Source organism: Colias philodice, chromosome 5 (assembly GCF_061535455.1).
Source record: "Colias philodice isolate Cphi_HAF_F1 chromosome 5, ilColPhil1 Martin Lab GWU primary, whole genome shotgun sequence".
NCBI classification, from domain to species: Eukaryota; Metazoa; Arthropoda; class Insecta; order Lepidoptera; family Pieridae; genus Colias; species Colias philodice.
Window position 1 is genome coordinate 2,479,409 of NC_143090.1, and position 18,832 is coordinate 2,498,240.

Here is an 18,832-nt window from a genome sequence, read left to right on the forward strand (position 1 = left end):
AATTGTAAATGTTTTTTTTAGTTTTTATTTATGGACAACTTAACTGTCCCCATATAATACAATATACTATTATAAAGGCGAAAGTTTGTATGGATGTTTTTTACTCTTTCACGTAAAAACTACTGAACCGATTACAATGAAATTTAGCACACATATAGAGGGTAACTTGGATTAACACATAGGATAGGTTTTATCCCGGAAATCCTACGGGAACGGGAACTATGCGGGATTTCCTTTGAAAACACGGGCGAAGCCGCGGGCGGAAATCTAGTACAATATAAAACTAGCCCACGTCCATCAGTTTTTTTTTCTACAAGGGTTAATAACATTCTCATTGTCTTAATAAATTATATTTTATAAAAATAGTTAGTTTTTATTTATTCTATAAATTTATATTTTAGCCTCATATATGACTCATGAGCGTGGGATAAAAGATTTTTGTTCCCAAGTTCAATGAGTTATATGTGTACACATCAAGTATAGACAATAAAACTTGATTGATTGAGTTTCAAGTTGCTGTAATAAATGCTAGGTGCATTTACAATATTAGTATGGATTAGTATGGATAATAGATAAAATAGATGTCGATCAATAACAAGCATATTGCTTAAACCGATTCTTTTTAAACAAGGAATTGATTTTATTTAACCGAATATGTTCACATATTCTTTATTGAAATACAAATAAAAAAAAGCGTGTGTGCCGAGCTAACGTGTTAGAAGTGAACAGCAAGCATATACCCCATTGGGGTGCTCGAATATCGCTCGCTCGAAGTGAAACTTCTTTGGCAAGATAAAAAGTCCAATATCGTCGCCTTACGTGTGCGACGATTTTTGTATCTTTGAATAAGACTTATTTAGCCGCGTGACGTGACGATATTGCCATGACGCGACCCTGAAATTTTACTGTCAAGGCGCCTAAAGAAGTTTCACTTCAAACAGAGTACTAGGTATCTACGTATGGCCTTTCAACATTTTTAGACACAAGCATTTTGTAAGGTTCGAAATTCTCTAATTTGCGTACTTTTGATCTATGAAAAATATGTTTAAAAGAAAAATCAAATACCTATAAATGGAATATGTTTTGTACGATAGTTAATAATATTCTTAATAGAGTTTTTAAAGAATTGTTCCACTTTCAGACGGTTTCTTCCCAAAGCCTGATGGTCGTCATGTCCTAGTGATGAAAGGGTTCATTTACAGCAGGCACAGAAAAATAGGTCAACAGGGCTACCGGTATGCCTGCAGTAGTCGGTTTTCCACGAAGTGCAAAGCTTTCGTCCATGTTTCCAAGGATAATGAGATATTAAAAATATACGAAGATCACGAGCATCCGCGACCGAAGTATAATATTTGTAAGGGATACTTTATTCCTGTACATTATAAATAGGCTTATTATATAATTATAAATAGGCTTCATATCCATACTAATATTATAAATGCGAAAGTAACTCTGTCTGTCTGTTACTCAATCACGCCTAAACTACTGAACCAATTTGCATGAAATTTGGTATGGAGATATTTTGATACCCGAGAAAGGACATAAAAAATAAAAATAAATTGCGAAATATGTACCACGGGCGAAGCCGGGGCGGACCTCTAATTTTTTATAAATGGGTCTCGGGATCTCGGTTTCAAATTATATTTGGTTATTATTATTATATATTTTATATATTTTATTTGGTGAGCCTTCTAGTTATTTCAGTTATATCCGTTCTGAAATCAATGCTAGGAAAAATATTAGTCTGACATAAAACTTCTATAGATAGTCAAAACGTTTGACACCGATTTCGGTCTACTAATTTAGAATTTATGGACTCCGATAGGCTTCCGATTAACCAGGTGTTAGCATTGACACTAATACTTTAAGCAGAACTAATTCTAGTGTTATATTCATCATATCTTTGTTTAACACGTTCTATACCTACTGTAGCTTGAGATATGGTTACGAAAATAAAAGAGCAATATCCTAAGTATAGGATATCCTCAAACACTGTATAAACATGACTCTTAAGGCTGCGTTTCCACCAAAGATGTGCGGCGAGGGACATGTTTGTACAGAGACAATTTACCTCGCCTCGACAGGTCAGCTCTGGTGGAAATGGCTCAGCTATGCTAGTAGATGGAGTGCCCACGACGGCCAGACATTCCTTGTTCCCTGCCAAAGTAACTTCAATCCAAACTTGATAGTCGCTGGTCGTTGTTATCTTTATAGGAGACATATACAGAGAAACTTTCAACTTTTATAAAATAAGGAATGTCTGGCCGTCGTGGGCTCTTGGGTTATAGGTTTTTGTGCATACAAAGCAACCTAGAGATGTGTGCAAGGAATGTGTTTGAGGAATGGTTATTAGTTCTATAATTTTGAGCAATAGAAGATATTGCAAGCTTTTGCAACGCATCCTCGCACCACACATTTTTCTCGCACATCTCTCATCTCGGTGGAAAAGCACCACACACTCGTCAATAACTTAAACAACTCCTAATTTACAATATTTTTACATTTTAATTTTATGTTCCAGTATTCGTACTTAGCATTAAGAATTTATATTGTAGTTTGTGTATTCATCATTTTAAAATAATAATCTGCTGTAAACACGAACAGTAAAACACCTGGTGTTTTCTTTTAAAACTATAACTTAGAATTATAAAACCAGGTATAGAACTTAATATTATAAAATATATTAAGGGCCGATTTTTCAATGCTTGGATAGACTTATCCGTCCAATAAAGTATTACACGATAATATTAAAATGTCACGTAAACTGTCAAATACGGGCAATTAGAATACGTTTTTAAATGGTAGTTTTATACATTATTCGACGAATAAGTTTTATCCAAGCATTGAAAAATAGGCCCTAAAACAACCAAAATTCTATAAAAGCATTGAAAGAAAATAAGAAACAGATTGTTTTTTAGATAAAAGCTAAAACTTACAATGATAAACTTATAATTCACTTATAATTTCAAAACATGAAAACAAACTCTCGATATACATCACAGCGAATTATTCAAACCTAATAAAGTAATATTAAGTAGTTATACTAAGTTTCTTCTTTGCAGATTTAATTTCACAGTGTCAATATGCAATAAAAAGAATCCAATCACGAGAAGAAAGATTAGAAAAGAAAAGAATAGCAGAACGGTTGAGATATGAACGTTTAAAGCAGGATCCTCAAAAATGGGAAGAGGTTAAGAAAAAGGGGCATCAAAAGTACCTTGAGAAAATAGAAAAGGGTACAGTTAAATTAGTCAAAGATATGAGTAGTCAGGAACATAAGGCTGCTAAACAACGATGGAAGAAATATTCTTCTCAATATCGAGCTAAAAAAGAAGCTCTGAGTAACTCTAAATAAGAAACAGTTTCGTATTGAAAAATGTGTTTGAAATTAGACCACTGTTATGTTTTATTATGTCGTATTATTATATATATTTATGTCGTATTGCTATTTTATTTATTTCCTAAAAAAAAGTATGTAAAAAAAAATGAAGGAACATGTATAGAAGTTGATATGGACACAAAATATAATCGGAAAAAATGTGATTTTGTTTAGTGAATGACTGAAGAATGAGGACTGATGTATGTATAAGCTAGAGGAAATATAGGATGGAAAAGAGTACTTCTTTTTTTAAACAGTGATTACTCTAGTTGGAAGCATCACGAGAAATAACACTGATTGACTCATACTTAAAATAAATTTTTATGTAAATCTGATTTGCCGAGATTTAAACGGCGAAAATATTCCAACAATTACAGTACATAATATAATGACAATACTTTTTAAATGCAGTCTAAGGCCCTTTACTTAAACTTACCACCTCCAACCTTTATATCGTTTATACCTAAATAAAAGTACGTATTTGCAAAAGAAAATCAACATATTCATACTGCTATTTCAGCTCAACTCTACAACACCATCTCTGGATCGAAGGTGCTGGTATATGAGGGTTACTCGTTCCGACGGCACGGGACGGCCGGCAAGGGTCGGTTGCGATACAGCTGTTTCGCTTACCGAACCTCGATAAAATGTCCCGCGGTGGTCCACATGACGTCTGATGGAGTGGTGGTGAAGGCCACATCCCATAATTATCATCAACCAGCCTCGTTTTGTATAACGAAAAATGGTTTTTATGTTAAGGCGTAGGTTTGTACCTACAATGATTGTGCTGCCCGCATACCATGTCTATTCTATTCTAAACCCACTATGTCAATTTCTCTTAGTGTAAACAGGCGTAGAGCATTATTTCGTTATTCTTAGTGCGTTCGAAAAGATTCTATGCACTTTTCTAATACTGAACAACACTCGAAAGAATGCTCTTGCTCTATTTGTTGCTCTATGTTCGTTTGATATAAATGCTCCGTATAACAGTATTATTTCCAATGAATCCATAAAACAACACTACAAAGGTCGTCTAGCACTACACTTTTCACTGAAAATAATACTGCTATAGTACATCATGGTGAAGACTTTTGTCTTAATTTGATAATTCATATTATATGTTATTATTATATTTTATTATGTTATATTTTGTGGCCTTTTCTCCCGTTCGTCATTAAGAAAATTATTGTATGTCTGTATGTATTTTATCTATGTATCAGTGTATGTCATGTTGGTGATCCTTAATGAATTAAATAAATAAATAAATGTCTATTATAAATAATTTAGAATATTGTGGAAATATAGAACTAATTATCCGCTATCCGTGTTTTAATAAATAACATTCAACAAATAATAATTATGGCAAGTAAATTTCTAATCACCGGCAGTTAATTTATAACACCTAGTTTACTTTATTTTTTCTGGAAGGAAATATATGATTTTTTTTCTCTGAGTCAGTGTTAGTATTTTAACACATTTCTTATATTTCAGCTCGTTTTTGCACCACAATGGCGGGGAGACAGGTGTTAATCTACAAGGGTTATTCGTTCAGTAAAAACGGGCCTATAGCTGATAGTGGAAAGCGATATGCTTGCTCAAACCGCATGAGCAAACGCTGTCATGCCCACCTACATATTAATAAAGATGGGATAATAATAAAAGAGAAGAATGAGCATAATCATCCCCCTCCAGATTGGGTGATACCGAAGAATCAAATTTATATTATAAGGAAGAAACCGTAAGAAGTAACGCGTATAGATGGTGTAGTAGAATGCAGTGCTGTAGCACAAGAACAGTATGTTGACGAAGCTGACCTTTCAGATATGTGCATCGATATTAGGTAATAATCATCAAAGGCAACGTTAAATTATTCAATTAAGTTATTAAATTATTTATTAAGTGTAATGAAATGTTGATAACCGGTAATCATAAAATAGGAGAGAACCAAGAGAGAACATTAGTAGATAATATTATTGACATCAGAAATCAGGGTTACTATGGGAAAACCTATTTGAATACAACAGTTAATACCGGTAATTGTATATGTTAAAATAGTTCTATTTACATTTGGAGCAAAAACCAACAGATAACAAATATTTTATGACGTATGCTTTAAACGTCATAAAATATTTTACATCATATTAAGGGCGGCCATACACGGACTGCTTCAAGCAGTTGAGACCGACTGCTTGAAGCCGCGCTCGGGCGGAGAACTATGCTCATTCATTCACTACCGTACACATGACTGTTCGAGCAGTCGCGAGCGCTTCGAGCCATCTACTGCATGACGAAATTCCATCGTGCCGTTGACACTAACCGCCCGAGCAGTCCGTGTACGCCGCTCAGCCGTAAACTGCTCGAGCAGCGGGTGTAGAACGGTCGTATAATCTGCCTTAAACGTCTTCAAAGATTTTTTTGCCTTAAAATAGTCGTTCCCAGTTTTTTTCTCTCCCATTGATTTAATAATTGAACTTGTTTACATACTGTTTGTATGTCCTACTGTGTTTTTGGCTATTATGTACAATTTTATAGTATAATTTAAACCTATATGTTTTGTATATAAATGAGAAAGAATGCGTTTTAATAAGTCTCCTTTTCATAAAAATAGGTCAGTTAAAATTTAATTATAGTACCTCTGTCAAATCATTTATGTAAAATTGTCAAGAATAAAATTATTGAATGTACCTACTACGCGCCTTTCATTTATTAATTCCCGGTCGAAGCAAGTGAATTTTCGAAAATCTTTGAATGCAGTTCTATTTATTTTTAAAAATAAAGGATTGTTTCCTTTCAGCCAAATTTGCTATCTTCAGTATTTCTCGTACTTTCCCTCCAGGGCCCAACCATAGAAATCATTTGGATTTCTATGAGCATAACAAATCTTTGTACTCTATGTCGAAAGCCTTGGCGTACAGTATATATCAAATGGGATTATGATTTCGCCAGTTTAACTTATTGTGTAAATGAATTGTAGAAAAAAAAAATAATGACACGATGTACTTTTTCTTTTTTAACTAAAATATTTATTTTCAGACTGGTCATTTGTAGATCGTGTACTCGCAAAACTCCTTAAAGATTAAGCGCCGATACTTGATGATATACTCGATGATATTGTCTTCGAAGATAATGGATCAGTTTTCGATAATTTTTCATCCATGGCTTTAATTTATCGTCGTTTATTTGATTCGCCATCAGAAATCACGCACATCAATAAACCACTAACATCTTCGGCATCTATAAATAAAAAGAAATACTTTGTAACTATCTTTACAACTTAATACATATCCGATTGACGCTATTTCAACTATGGCTAGGAGTCTTAGCGCGGCCGTACACGGACCGCTTCAAGCAGTTGGGACCGACGCGACGGCTTGAAGTCGTGACCGCGCGGTGAATTATGAACATTCATTCACTGCCGTACACGCACTGCTCAAGCCGCTCAAGCCGTCACGCACCGCTCAAGCTGCGACCGCTTCAAGCCGTCAATTGTGCGGCTTGTAGCGACAGCTCGAGCAGTCAACGACCGACCGCTCGAGCAGCTCGTGTACGTCGCTCAGCCGTTAACTGCTCGAGCCGCCCGTGTACGGCCGCTCTGAAAAGAAAAATATGTAGACGAGAATGGAAAGATAACCAACGAAAATATAGATTTAAGTAGTAAGTTAAGTTTGGAGTATATTTGTAGAAAAGTAAATCGTACACACATAACACGTATATAAATTATACTAGAAAATTGGCTATTATATACAATTTTATCGTATAATTTATATATGTATTTTGTTTAGAAATGACAAAGAATGGGTTTTAATAAGTCGCTTTTTCATATAAATAGGTCAGTTAAATATCATTATAGTACGCACGTCAAATAATTTATGGGAAATTATTACAAATAAAATAATTAAATGAACTGCCTTTCATTTATTGAGTATTTAGATTTAAAAGCGGCCGTACACTGACAGCTCGAGCAGTTAACGGCTGAGCGTACTGCGAGCTGAGTACACGGGCTTCTCGAGCTGTCGCTACAACCCGCGTAGTTGACGGCATGAAGCAGTCGCGACGGCGCGAGCAGTCCGTATACGGCAGTGCATGTATGTCTATAATTCACCGCGTAGTCGCGGCTTCACGCCGTCGGTCTCAACTGCTTGAAGCGGTCCGTGTGCGGCCGCCCTAGAAATTTACAATTACTGGATTTTTATTTTTGAAATTGGATGTCAAAACAAATTGATACATATGTAGCGTCCAAGGCAGCGTCCCATAAAATTAAAAACATTATTTTTTACAATAAAATAATCTTAGAGCTAGCGCGCACGAGCAACTTTGTCTCCGCAACTATTTTGTCTCTCCCCTCAATTTGTATGGGGAGTTGCGTCGCTACGTGCGCGCACTTTCATACTAGCCCATGGGTGGAGAGACAAAATGGTTGCGGAGACAAAGTTGCTCGTGCGCGCTCGCTCTTACGGTAAAATAATTGTGCTGTAGATATACTTTCGTAGATATAATTTTATTAAATTCTTTCGAAATATTTAATTTCAGGCTGGCCATTACCTACTCGTGCTAATATCCTAATAGATGAAGCGTTAATACTTGATGATATTGACTGCGAAGATAATGCACCAATTTTAGACAATTTATCGTCCATAATAAAAAGAAATGCTTCATCTGTCTTTGTAACTGAACTTACTTCGTATACGATTGACAAAAATTCAACAATTCCTGATAGTCCTACGGCTTCTCTTTCTAACGTGGAAGATATCGCATCTCCACCTAGTACTCCGAGTTCGTCAAGTAGTAAACAAAAACGTTCAGATGTTATGAAAGAAAAAAGTAGAAAAATACATAGACTAGAATCGAAAGATAACCAAAGAAAATATAGAGTTAACAGAGGTTTGGAGTATATTAGTAGAAAAGGAAAAGTAAATCCTAGAAAAAAATTAAAACCACCTTGTCCGCAAAGCTGCCGTCAACAATGTTATAATAAAATTTCAGAAGAGAGTCGACAGAAAATATTTGATTTATTTTGGAGCATTGGAGATCATAGGCGTCAGTGGGAATTTATCACTAAATATATTGAGAAAGTACCAAAAGCGCGTGTTACCTCGGAAAAATCAAAGCGTCTATATACTTTTAAATATAGTCTACCGAAAATACCACCAGATGACAATGTTAATGAAAATAAAATACCAGTTTGCAAGATAATGTTCGGAAGAACCCTCTCGATAAGTTTTAATTTTGCATACACAGCTATAAGAAAGTTTGATAGTAGTAGTGGATTTATAGAATCTGACAAACGAGGAAAACGTTTAAAGCATCCAAAAATTATTTCATCTGATACAAAGTAAAATTGACCACGTTGAAACATCTGTGGAAGCTAATTACGCGTGCAAATATTCAAGTCGTAAATTTGGATGAATCCTTATCGTTTCCTAAGATGTTTAAGCTGAACAAAGAATGGCTTGATCCAGGAATTTACTCTGCCCAAGTGTAAGGGGTAGAATCACGATTGATAACACACACACTGAGTCAACTACATATCCGAAGGTTAATATTTTGTGGTTCAGCACTTTTATGCATACGGCATACCCAATGAACCGAAGCTTAGCTGTCGTAACATCAACTACTTATAATCTATTACATCAACTAAAAGTTGTAAGAATTGTTTGATACAGTCTGATGTAAAATAATACATTTTCAGATGACTCACTATGCGCAGGAGCTATCGATAATATGTTTAAGGTATTTAATAAAATCTGTTTTATAATATTCAGTACTGTATAGATTCTGTAATATAACCTCAAGGGCTAATTTTCACCGGTATATGAAGATTCCCGTATATTTGAAACTAATACGGTGTAAATAAATTAGGGAATACTAAGGGCTTTATTTAGAACTACAGTATTAAAAAAACATCAAAGACTTGAAGGGTTCGATTAAGTTAGACACAGTTCTATAGCGTTATCGTGGTCAGTAATATTTAAAACGTTTGCCGTAAGTGGTCGCGACGGTAAATTGCTTCTGCGAAAGTGATAAAGTCGGTCTTTGTGAGGGGTGGTTCTCGTTTTAGTCCTTATATCATAATTGAATTGAAAACAGTGGTATTTTTTTATAAAACGTGAGTGCTTGTGTGTGTACTCTCAAGTACCCTGATGATATGACTACTAGCAAATCATAAACAGGTGATTATTTTAGATATGAAAAACCTAAACTTTAGACCAAAATAGTCCCGGGAACACTCGGACGTGTTTTTCTATCTACTATTTCTCTTTGTATGCGGTCTTTCTTAATTCTTTCGGTGAAATGTGTCCGATTGTCATTAAATAATAAGTTTTAATTCAATTTGTATTAAGTTTGTTTTATAGTGAACTAGCGGTCCGCCCCGGCTTCGCCCGTGGTACATATTTCGCAATAAAAAATAGCCTATGTTCTTTCTCAGGGTCTAAAGATTATCTGTGCCAAATTTCATCAAAATCGGTCCAGTAGTTTATGCGTGAAAACCATACATACATACATACATACAAACCTTTCCTCTTTATAATATTAGTATAGATCTTCTTATATATAAAAATGAATCGCAAAATATGTTGGTAAGCGCATAACTCGAGAACGGCTGAACCGATTTCGACAATTCTTTTTTTATTATATTCCTTGAAGTACGAGGATGGTTTTTATGTAGAGAAAACGTAAATATGTACCACGGGCGAAGCCGGGGCGGACCGCTAGTCTTATATATAAAAATGAATCGCAAAATGTGTTGGTAAGCGCATAACTCGAGAACGGCTGAACCGATTTCGATAATTCTTTTTTTATTATATACCTTGAAGTACGAGGATGGTTTTTATGTAGAGAAAACGTAAACATGTACCACGGGCGAAGCCGGGGCGGACCGCTAGAATATTAGTATAGAAGTATAGATGATTCCGGAAATTTATGAATAAGTTGTATTTATATTAAAGTCAAATAAAATATCTATGAATTTTTTTTTTAGTTATTCCCTCACCTAAGTCTACAGTATAATGCCTATGAAATGAAAAAGTACGCTCTGAAACCTAATGCAAAATAATTATATGAAATTGATGATATTCATATGTTCTTTCACACGCTCATTAAATATTTAAAATCAGTTTACGCGACGACCATTTGCAATTGATTTCTTTATAAAAGTACAAGTTAAATGGTATTTTTGTCCTTGTTGTTATGCTAATAGTATTGGGAAAAAAAAATTGGTTGTCTGTAAAGTCGGTTTACTGACGATAGTTAAACGTGACAACGTCCGATTGTGCTTCTTTTTCGCTCGTTCCGCGCTCTCGCTTGCACTTCAAGCCTTACATGGAACGCCTCAGAGCGAGGTAACGCCGCATGAGTCATGTTTTTCGTGCGTGTAGCCGGCGCTATCGAATTATAAGACGTTGTCACGTCAAAAACGAACTTGTAGTAATGTGAATTTTTATTGCGTGCAGATTTGAGATTTTTATATACCAGAGGAGCCTTCCACCGAACCACCCAGCACTGAATTACTGTATCACTGAATATGGAGTATAAAATTAAAAGTAGTTAATGTATGATAATTATGCTCACAAATTATAACTAGATAGGTATTTTTATAACAGAAATATAATAAGTTCACGAAAGCCAATATGTAGTATTAAATTTTGTTCGATGCTTCAGGGAATATTGACTACGATATTCGTTTTAAAGTTCTATTTTTATTAATTACTTTAAAACCTAAACCTTTTTGCTAACAGTTTTTTTTTTTAATTTTTCCTTGCCGGTGGAAGCTTCTTGTCCTGGCACAAAATAATTCAAAGGTCTCAAGCTTTTCTTTTAGTTGAATAATGTAAACCTCTATGTTTTTATAGCAACTGAAATTACATTAACGAACGGCAAGACGTTTCTCATGATTAACGGTTACACCTTCAGCAAGATCATTGAGTCCAAAGTCGGTATCAGATACAAATGCACCTTGACGTCAACATGCAGGTCCTTCGCGACGATATCAAAGGAAGGGAAAATAGTCAGGCTGGTGGAGAAACACAAGCATCCTGCGCCCAAATACATGAAGAATGAGAACGGACTGTATTTTAAGTTAAACAAAATAAAATGATGTAAAAAGTGCTTCATGACTTACTTCCAACGGATTCTTAATAAAGTGAACCTCATAGTTGTATTGGTTAGTGACTTAATTGGAGAATAAATGCAAAATTAAGGCAGTTTGTTTGATGTTATTGACGGTACGTAATTTGTAAAGGAAAATTTAAATCATTTTCGCTTTTTAAATCAAAATACGTCAATAAACATGAGTGCATGCACTTATCTTTTTTATTTATTTGCATTACGGAGTCCCAATGCTTTTTCCATGCATTCGTTTGCAAGTACATACATATTATAAGTATTAAGTATCACGAGCTTTTGTGCGGTAATCATTTTATTTCAATTTTCAATACCAATAAAGAAGGGAAACAAAGCAATTTATTTATTGTGACCTACTCCATAATTTTTAAATACTAAGAGAGATTTCAGTTTATTTAAACTAATAGAATACGGTACGGGAGCTAGTAACGGAGACTCTAACCGAAATAGCAAGAGAAACAGTATATCAAAAACCCAACTATACTAAAATTCTCTCTTGTCAACGTTGCTAGCTCCTATACGATATTAACCAATGTTTACTTACTACGGGGTTATATCTTTGTTTACAGTTGAAGAGATCATGCTTACCAACGGAAAGAAATTTCTCATGCTCAATGGTTTTACTTTCACCAAATATGCCAGTACAAGATTAGGGGTCCGGTACGTATGTACTTTGACGTCGAAATGCAGGTCTTGTATAGTTATAGACAATGGTACGGTAGTGAAGCTTGTGGAAAAACATGAACATCCTCCGCCTAAGTATATGAGAACAGCTGATGGGTTGTATGTGAAATTTTAATCAAGTACATAATATACATAATGGGCCTTCTACACAGTGGGCAATGTTGGCCCAACATGTGATCGTCGATGTTTTCCGCCATTACGACGATTATGAAAAAAATTGGTTGTCTGTAAAGTCGGTTTACTGACGATAGTTGAACGTGACAACGTCCGATTGTGCTTCTTTGTCGCTCGTTCCGCGCTCTCGCTCGCACTTCAAGCCTCATGGAATGCCTCAGATGAGTCAGAGCGAGGTAACGCCGCATGAGTCATGTTTTTTCGTGCGTGCAGCCGGCTTTATCACGTCAATAACATCTACAATGATGGCCGATCATAGACATTTAGGCCCTCTACACTATGATCATTGGTACTACTCGCCCAACGCTGCCCGTTGTGAAGAAGGCCCTTAATATTATAGTTAATCGTTAAGAGCCAGCGCGCACGAGCAACTTTGTCTCCGCAACTATTTTGTCTCTCCCATCAATTTGTATGGGGAGTTGCGTCGCTACGTGCGCGCACTTTCATACTAGCCCATGGGTGGGAGAGACAAAATAGTTGCGGAGACAAAGTTGCTCGTGCGCGCTAGCTCTAAGATATTGAAGATTGTGTGTGTTGGGTGTTATCTCTAATTTAGGGTAATTAAATATTATATGTATGAATTTAGAATGTGTTTTTATTTGGATGTTTCTTAATACTTATAAACGTGTAGTGAATGTTAGAAATGTAATGTAAGTTTAGATTTTTAAATTCAACGTTATATAAAATGACAAAGCTTTTTCGTCTTCCTATATGATATGACAAGATTTCCGCCCGCGGCTTCGCCCTCGTTTTCAAAGGAAAACCCGTATAGTTCCCGTTCCCGTGGGTTTTCCGGGATAAAACCTATCCTATGTGTTAATCCAAGTTACCCTCTATATGTGTGCTAAATTTCATTGTTATCGGTTCAGTAGTTTTTACGTGAAAGAGTAACAAACATCCATACAAACTTTCGCCTTTATAATAGTATTAAGATATTCAAGGTGTTATAATGTTGCTATAATGATAATTAATGAATAGATGAATTAAGCACGAATTAAAATCTATTCCGTTAATAATTTGCTAATAATAACACAGCAAAGACTGCGAGTTATTGATAAATAAGTGATGAAGGGTAAGGGTAAAGTAATACTGCTATAGACAGGCAAATTTCCAGGTATTTTTGTGTTTTATGTTTTATTATCACACACTGAAAAAATAATTGTTTTCTTGTTATCGTAGAGACTGAAATCTCAACAGAATTTGATATAATGTTTTACGTATAATATGAAAGGAATTTTCGTATATTACAGTGAAAGAAATCACGGTGGCAAATGGGAAAAAGTTCCTCATGGTGAATGGATATACCTTCACGAAACACTACGCAGTAAAAGGAGGGGCTCGATACATTTGCACGATAACAAGGCAATGCAGGTCATTCCTAGTATTGTCGGACTCTCAGAGGATCTTGAAGCTCGTAGAAAAACACAATCATGTGCGTCCACAGTATTATAAAACATCCGATGGGATATATGTTAAGGTAGCGAGCGACAGACATTTACTCAAAGGAACTGCAGGCCGGGACTAATGTCAGAGAATAGAATAACACTAAGGAATAGAATCGTTATCGTTAATTATTGACATAAGCTCATGACATTTTAGTAATGGTTCGGTCACGCTACCAACGACGACGATGACCACGACTAAAATTCCCATCCAGAAAAAAATGTGTTCAAAATAAAATATTAAAACTTCCCGTCATACACCAGTATGAAAAAAAATTTCGAGGTCAATTAATAAAAAAAATAGGTTTTTTTGCGATTTTTGCCGAGACGGTAAGCTCAGCGCTGAAAGGGCTCGCATATTCCTCTTACTGTCTGAAATTTTAAATTCTTTTTATAATTTGAAGTTTTCTTTCAAATAAAATAATAAAAATTGAAGCTTATAAAATATACTAAGCTCAATGTTTGACATGCTCTATAATCGCTACTGCATTTTTGTCATTGTTTTTTTCTAACATTATCTGTTATTTTTTTTCTATCTATAAGTATACGTACTAAGTAAATTTGGTCCTCATAACCACAGTATTATTTCCTTTGTAATACTGTGTCATAACCATAAGATTTTTGAGAACGGCTTGATAATATAATTTTTATTTGGTACTTGTTAATCTAATTTAAATAGACATAGACATAGACACACAATAATGTGTACGTCCTAACTTTTGGTCACTTTTTTATAACGAAATGGCTATGAATGTAACTGAATTGTTTTTTATCTAAAGCACTGCATTGTAAACGATAATTTTAGTTTTATGTGTGTGTTGTGTCTTAACAAAATGTGTGTTGTGTGTGTAAAGCTATAAATAAATATTGAAAAGATATTCAAAAGTACTTATTTATTGTTCAGATAGATACAATATTATTAGTTACTAGTGGTCCGCCCCGGCTTCGCCCGTGGTACATATTTAGTATCCTATGTCCTTCTCCTGGCTCTAAACTACCTCCCTGCCAATTTTCAGCTAAATCGGTTCAGCCGTTCTTGAGTTATAATTGGAGTAACTAACACGACTTTCTTTTATATATATATATATATAGATATATAGATTGTCAAAACTTTCGTATTACTGTCGTGCTTATTGTAGCTTTCATAAATCTATTATTACGCTATTAAAAATATTTGGGCTTGAGTGCGGCGACTGAATGTAAAAATTCCGTAACGAAAAACCTAACACCCCCCGGCACTCCAACCTGCACAGCGATGCGATGCTATGCAATAGCTTTACCGCGGCAGTCCTCGAGTGCCACACGTATTTTTTCTTATTAAAAAATTGGTTGTCTGTAAAGTCGGTTTACTGACGATGGTTGAACGTGACAACGTCCGATTGTGCTTCTTTGTCGCTCGTTCCGCGCTCTCGCTTGCACTTCAAGCCTTACATGGAACGCCTCAGAGCGAGGTAACGCCGCATGAGTCATGTTTTTTCGTGCGTGCAACCGGCTCTATCGAATTATAAGACGTTGTCACGTCAAAAGTATTTATTTGGTTCCGTTCCGAAACATACAATAGTCACTGAGTAAATTGTTATTTTCGTTTTTCAGTTGAAACCATAACATTGCATAATGGAAAGGAATTCCTCTTGGTCAACGGATATACATACAAAATGTATCACATGTTACGATGTGGGTACAGATATAGCTGCACCGTCGGAACTAAATGCGGTTCGTACATAACGTTCTCGCACGATGGTAAAATATTGAAAATGAAGGAATGTCACAAACATCCACCTCCCAAGTATCGGAAAAATACCAAAGGTTACTATGAGAAAATAATGTGAATGTATATTGTGGTCGAAATTACTTCGTAAGTTGTATATCTGAAGGAAAATAGTATTAGAATAGCAAAGGTAACGGGTGGCAATATGATGTATATTCTACATTATTGCCAATACTGTAGAGCTGTGGATCCTGCATAATTTTTGGTTCGATATTAAATTGCCATTATTTCAGATTCTCCATACCTTAAGAACTGTCTATGTGCAACAGTATTTTGTGTTGTCCATATATCTATATACTGTTTATCCCGACGACATTAGGTTTTAGATAGGGCGTTTGCGGCGATGCACATGCAGAAGAATGTGGATTCACGGTCTACACGCCACAGACATTAAGCAGACATGAAAACTGAGCACTGAAGCTGCTAATAATTCCAGACGCTGGTTCGATATATGGTAGAGACAGTAAACGGAAGAATGTAGCGTGATTTTAAAATATTTAGAAATAAATATTTTAATAACGCAAACGCAATGACCGACTACAGAATAGCTGCAGCGCTTGTTAACGCAACGCATAATCGTACGGCCAAAGCACCACCGCGAACTTCATAGAAATCATAGAAATGATCGATAGGAACATAAATAGACATAACTGGCCGAATATGTCGATCAAAACCACTAAGGCGCGGGACATATACAAGCGGCGCGGCGCGCATCGGGCGCACCGCGGGCGCGCCAGCCGGCGCGCCGCGGGCGCGCCAGCCGGCGCGCCTCGGGCGCGCTGTTGGCGTCCGAAAATGATATTTATATAGAGTGGTTAAATGCATTTTCTTCATGCATAATTTAGTAAAATTATGTTTTTTGTGCTAAAAGAGATTTGAAAGTAACGTTAATTTGAAAGTAACGATTTTGTTTTGATAATTCCTATAAGTAAATAGCGAGGATAACCCCACGATTGCAAATATATCTTTGTTGGAAATGTTGGAATTTACTTGGAAAATTTTATAGTACTTTTAAAGTACATAATTTTAAAGTAGTACTGGTGTAATGATGGAAGAAAAGAAGGTTAAAATAACACAAAATTTATATTGTACTAGCGGTCCGCCCCGGCTTCGCCCGTGGTACATATTTCGCAATAAAAGGTAGCCTATGTTCTTTCTCAGGGTCTAAAGATTATCTGTGTCAAATTTCATCAAAATCGGTCCAGTACCTAGTTTATGCGTGAAAACCATACATACATACATACATACATACATACAAACCTTTCCTCTTTATAATATTAGTATAGATAAAATATGGTTTTCAAACACAGGTTTACATTTAAACCATATAAATCTTATCATTAAAATCTCAGTTCAAAAGTATTTACAGTACTGATCATTCCACAATATTATTACAATTACAAATAAATAAAAAAACACAATCAAAATCAGGATTATCTTTATTTCTGACATTGTAAATGGGTCATTTTCAAAATATTTGTACGTCACGAAATTGTCAGTAAACTGTTTCGTTAGGAAATGTCAGGAAGTTGTAAAAGTAAGGCTGTATTCAGAATAAGGATATATTACATATAAAAAAGTAAGAAGTCACTAGTTAAAAAAAATATATATTTTTAGTTACAAAATAATCAACAAACAATCAATTTTTATAATTCTCTGTTTGCTTTTCCTTTTCTTTTCTTCTATCATTAGCTTCTTTCCATTTTTGTCTTCGAGCTTCTTTTTCACTGTCATTAAGATCTGATATTTTTCTTTGTCTTTGTTTCACTTTCTCGAGGTGTTTTTTCCTTTTCTTTTCATATTTTTCAGGGTTTTGCTTTTTTAGTTTTTCAATGTATTTTTTTGCCGTTCGGCACCGGTTAGCGGCATTCTGAAACTAAAAAAAGCTGTTGGATTGTATGTATTTTGAATAAAAATAAAAACAAAAGTAAGCATCACTCGTGTGGGTGGAAAAGCGATCAACAGTAAATGCAATAAGGCAAGCGTTATCCCATCAGAAACCACTTGTAAAATTGGAGGCCAAGACTCACTGATCCGCTTTCACTATAAAAAAGTTATCAGATCCCAGGAAAAGTCAAGTCCCTAAGCCCGACTTTACTAACCCTACATCATGGTTTAAAAAAGTATGGCCTGTAGTAACAAAAAAATAATCTTGAGAGATTTATTGTTTTTCTCCTTTATTTTTATTCGTTACATTAATTTAACACACATTTTAATATCTTATTTTCATACTTTACACATGAGACCACAGCTTTACCGTCTACAATTTACTGACGTCAGTAAATGTCAAGAAATTGTTCGTCAGTAACATGTAAAAAATAACCTAAGAAATACTTTTACACAAAACATAATCACATTTACCATTAGATTGAAAGTGTAATCTATTACTCTAGTCATAATTTAAGTATATTACAATTGCGGTAGGTGAATTCTTCAAAATGTACTTACTTTTGTTGAGAATACGTCGTTAGGAAATTGTAACTAAATTTTTTGCACAGCACACTACTGGACTTCTTCCATGTCTGGACGACGAACAAAATGGCGGCGCGTTAATGTGACCTTACTTTTCGTGACATGACCAGTGCTGCCAATGATTAGAGTTAGATTCCTCTTCTTTGTGATACAAGAAGTTGGTTAATTATGTCAATAAATCACTGTCACGAAATTGTAACGATTGATAGGGACATTTTTATTATATGTAATTCTTCGTTTATTTAAGGTAATTTAAATAGTTTAATCTATCAGATATAACACTTCAAACATTGCTTTTTAATTATGATACAAAAAAATAGGAAGTTTCATACAAAAATTCTGATAAAAATATTGGTTTTCATTGTCGTCCACATAGGGGACAATAAAAAAATGTATGGAGCTTTTTTTGTTACTTTATTTTCACATTAAATTTATGTAAGAATTTGAATCGCAATTCATTGCTTTTTATCAGAAATGATATGCAGTATGCTTAAGTTTAGTCTGTAAAACGTTAACAATGATTTATTTCAGTCGTAACCATATTTTTTTCGAAGATTTTTTAGGGGGACAAACATTTTGTAGCAATGTACAATTATTTTGAAAACGACCCAAATACATGGGAACTTTCATTATGCTCTTTTTCATTTTCACTTTCCCTACTGCCATCACCTGTGTAAATCATTTCATCGATTAATTCAATTCACCTTTAAAAACAAAACGAAGAAGGGTATTTAATAGCAGCTCTATATAATTCCACACAGAGAGAACACATTTTTGACTGACAGGCTACCG

The 18,832-nt window shown here is 34.9% G+C and overlaps 1 long non-coding RNA gene and 1 pseudogene across 1 annotated transcript; both read left to right on the forward strand.

Annotated features, from left to right (window-relative positions):
• The first annotated feature begins 1,145 nt into the window (after positions 1–1,145).
• Positions 1,146–3,579, forward strand: LOC149488311 (uncharacterized). The gene is made up of 2 exons (XR_016315643.1): positions 1,146–1,354; positions 3,063–3,579. It is a non-coding gene; the product is annotated as an uncharacterized LOC149488311 (long non-coding RNA).
• A 3,839-nt stretch (positions 3,580–7,418) lies between these two features.
• LOC149488312 (uncharacterized) lies at positions 7,419–9,477 on the forward strand (annotated as a pseudogene).
• The last annotated feature ends 9,355 nt before the right edge of the window (positions 9,478–18,832 follow it).